We start from the raw sequence: 4,125 nt of genomic DNA, 5'->3' as shown, positions 1-4,125 counted from the left end.
TGGCTTGTTTTCATCGTGTGTCTTTCTGTAGTGACTGTTTGTCCAAAAACTCAAAATCAAAAGATCTAAAAACTTAAAACTTCAAGGTCAAAGTAACTGACTGACTGGTAGCTGGTAAAAAAACCATGTGACCACCCAGGTGCACAATGACCAACCTAAAACCAACGTATTTATGAAACAGCCACGTCTCAAACCGACATTAATTAACCAATTACAGGTCAAAGAACTTATTCTAAATAAAGTTAATTAAAAATTCTGATTATAAATCAACCAGAAAGTAAGTAACTAAACACAAACTAAGATTTAATTGAAAATAGAGAAGTAGCTCCTTCTACCACTGACTGACTGACCCAAAGCTTCACCTGGTGCCTCCAGGTGGAGACAGACAGGTACCTGCCCTCCCCTCTGGTTTCCTTGGTAACGGCTAAACACACAGGGAGCTGAAAGCCTCAGTTTTCCTCCACTGGACTGAACCCAACACACCGGACATGACAGAGAAAACGACAAAAGTTCAGTAACTGTGTAGCGTCAGTGACCCGCGTGTGCATGTCTGAATGTTTGGGCGTGAAATTTCACATGAATGAATGTTTGGTTGGATGAGGACAAGCGACGGCCGCCTCACTGCAAACTCCACAGAAATGAGTGGAGGCGGAGCAGCGCTGTCTCCATTTACTGACCGGTTCATCAGTTACCTGCAGGAACACAAATAAACGATTAAAAATCAGACATGGTGGCGCAGGGGCTCAGCACAGCCCATCCATGGAGGCGTCCCAGGTTCGATTCCCAGCCTGGTGACCTTTGCCCCATGTCCTCCCCTCCCTCATCACCCTTTCTCCTGTCAACTATCAAATAAAGGCCAATGAAACCTTTAAAATAAATCATACATTGTGATTCCAGATTTTTCCCGGTGAACTTTCACCATAGACGAACTTTTCAGACCCTCTAAGTGGGAGGAGAACTTCCAAAGTGTTCAGATACTTCCTCTCTGTAAATATCCAGTATTTTCATAACTGAATGTTACATGGAGACTTGATTGTGTTATAAAATGGCTGGAAAATAAATAACACCTTTAAACCTTGTTGATTCATAAATGATTTTAAAATGATAAACAGTTTAGAGTGACAGTAGAGAGGCTGATTGGCTGAAACCCAAACTGTGATGAGGATGATGAAGCTCAGCAGCTCTGATGTTCACTGGGTGATGAGATTATGAACTGGATGGAGGATGAGGAGCGTTGAGAGGAAGACGAGGTGGTCAGACTCTGGAAGTGGATCTTTACTTTAAAACAGATCTAAAAACATCTTTTAACTTGTGCATTTCATGATTTCCGTTTTAAATGATAATTTATATTATTGTTTTTATTGAGTATTTTTGATTTTAAGTTTCCTCTTTGTGTTTTATTATATTAACTTTTATACTGATTGTTGCACTTTGAGGTTTCTATCAATATAAAGTCCATTTAGATAAAATATGGTTATAAATCATCACTAGAACAAAGTCAGACTGAATATTGGTGGAAAATATTTTAAAGCTTTTAACGTTCAGAAGAAGCTGATCGATTATTTTGTGTCACCAAAACTTGATCTTGACTGGTTTCTTGAAGAAAAATCTTTATAAATATAATTTCAGCAGCTTTGATGTTTTCATATCAGATTTTAAACATTAACCATCTTTTTTCCTTCAGCTGCATTTTAGCCATTATTTTACCAGGAAGCTCCTGGAGATTAAATGTATTTTTTCAACAGAGTCACATCAGTGTCCATTAATCAAACTGATTAGTTTCCAATGATTTTCTGATTCCAGATGTTCCTCCAGGATCAGATGACCTCTGACCTTCAGTCTCACCATGACGACCAGCTGGCAGGTTTCAACTCTGACCTCCAGAGACAAACATCAGATTATAACTGATGATTATTTTAATCCAGGCTTTCTGTTGATACTTTACCAAAAAGTTCTTCCTCAAGCTTTGCCTCAAGATTATTTAAGAAAATGTCTTGAATATTTTTAATTGATTTTTAAAATGTGAACTAAATATGTTAAACTGAAGCAAAGTTTTTCTCCTCACTGTTCTTTGTTCTGATTTTCTTTTAAATTTAATAATGCAAAGTTGAATATTTTAGTCTTTTGTTTTAGGCTAACCAGAAATTAAACTGTAGCTGTTTAATTTTATGAAGAAAATTAAAAACCTACAAAGCAAAAGTTAATCTGTAGGTTTTTGAACAGATCTGAGGTTGAAACTGAAAAAAAATCTGATTTGTATTTTTTTGTTTTTGTTTTCATGACTGTAGTAAGAAAAATAAAAAGCAGCTAATATAAATTTCAGATTTTCAGCTGTGTGTTTGTGTTCTTTAGCGTAGTGCTGATCTTTAATAAACTCATTATGAATCTATCAGTATTTTCTTCTGCAGATGTTAAAGTTCATCTTTGCTCTGACAAAGGCTGATATTCTTTACAATTCAGTCAGAACCAGCGTCTCAGTCGATGGTTTCAGTGGTTTGTTGTCTTATTTCTCTGCTGCTATGCTAGCAGCGTTAGCATCAGCTGATCATCAAGTCTCTGCTACAGATGATTATTAGGAATCCAGGCTGATGATAATCTAACTCTAGATATTTAAATTTGCCATCTTGCCCTATAAGTTTTAAAACATTTATTTTAAAAGGTCATTTCTGACCTTACCCGAGTTTCACTGACCTCCATCTTCATTTCTACCTGAACATGAACCTCTGAAATGTTGAAGGTTTTACCTGTAATAATTACAAACTACTGCTGATGTCTGAAACAACATCAGGAGAATCAAATAAAAATTTATCTTTATTAACACAGCAGCTCCTCTGGACCTGGAGGTAAAACCAGAGAACCAATCAGGTCTTAGTTTTACCTCATTTTACTGGAGGATATTTAAATCAGGTTGAAAGTTTCAAGATGGTTAAAAACCTATTTTGTTTAAGTATAAAGTTAAGATCCTTTACAGGACATGAAATAAAAGTAGTTTATGAAATTCTGGTTGTATTCATCAGACTGCTACAGGAGGCCACAACCTTATTGATGAGGAATAATCATGAGGTTCAAACTATCAGGTCACCGACTGAACTGAGAACCAGAAACAAAGAAAAGTCCACATTTATTCATACGGCCTGTTTCCTCCCTGATCAAAATGTCTGGAAGTGAATCTATAGAAACAGGCAGCAGGTCGCGGTCCGTCTGATCCAGGGTCAGAGAACCATCAACCCCAGGATGGACCACAGCAGAACCGGCTTCAGACTTTACCCTCTTAGTTCCTCCAGAACCTCAGACGGTTCTATGACCCAGTTTCCTGTTCTGGTTTCTCGTCTCTCACCCGTTGCCTGGCAACAAGCAGAGGAACCGTTTCCTGTCAAACTGCTGCTGGTCTGATCTGATCCAGCTGCAGGAGGAGGGAACATCTGTCCAGATGCTGCTGAGTCCGACCTGCTGGTTTTACATGCTGCTGTTTCTCAAAGAGAATCTCATTAAATCTCTGACTGACCTGAGATGATTTCTGCTCAACTCTGATCAACAAACAAACCAAGAAACTTCTTCCATCAGTTCCTCTGACAGACTGACTGAGTCTCAGTTTTCTCTCTTTATTGTGAAATAATTACTTGGTTTAAATCACAGCATAAAGTTAAACTCACAGTTCAACGTGAATGAACTTAAAAACAACGTTTAGACATTTTGTCTCTTGTTGTTAAATCAACTTCATGAACTTTAGTTTCTGAGTTAAAACCAAAATTATTTTCTTGTTGATTTAAATCAAGGCAGCAGGTGAACTTTGACCTTCAGATATTTTCTTTTCTTTATGAATGATTATAAAGAGGCAGAGCTGAGTTTATTTTTCTAAAATACATTTATTTTCATAATCAGTCTTTTATTTAAACATGAGCAGATCAACAGGATGGAAAACATCATCACATCTTCAGCTGATTAAACTTTTATCTTCAGGTTAGAATAAGAAAAGGTCAGCCTTTGGTCAGGAGGAAACATGGAGGACGCTGCAACAGCAGAGGAGGAGCTGGATGTGTCACCTTCAGAAACCTGAACTCACTGATTATTGATCGGTTATTGATTCCAGCTCATCTATCAGGCTGGAGATCCAGATGAACATGG

At 37.5% G+C, this 4,125-nt stretch overlaps 1 long non-coding RNA gene across 1 annotated transcript in view; it reads left to right on the top strand.

Moving 5' to 3' along the window:
- Window positions 1–1,979, top strand: part of LOC106942223 (uncharacterized) — a 13,134-nt gene extending 11,155 nt beyond the window's left edge. The window contains exon 4 of the long non-coding RNA XR_001423578.1: window positions 1,804–1,979. This is a non-coding gene — a long non-coding RNA (uncharacterized LOC106942223). The remainder of the gene's footprint in view (window positions 1–1,803) is intronic.
- Window positions 1,980–4,125: the final 2,146 nt, after the last annotated feature.

The sequence above is a fragment of the Poecilia latipinna genome, unplaced genomic scaffold, assembly GCF_001443285.1.
Source record: "Poecilia latipinna isolate Pla-1442-1.1 unplaced genomic scaffold, P_latipinna-1.0 Scaffold4124, whole genome shotgun sequence".
NCBI lineage: Eukaryota > Metazoa > Chordata > Actinopteri > Cyprinodontiformes > Poeciliidae > Poecilia > Poecilia latipinna.
The sequence above is the reverse complement of the archived record's forward strand: the minus strand, read 5'-3'. Positions and strand labels throughout refer to the sequence as shown.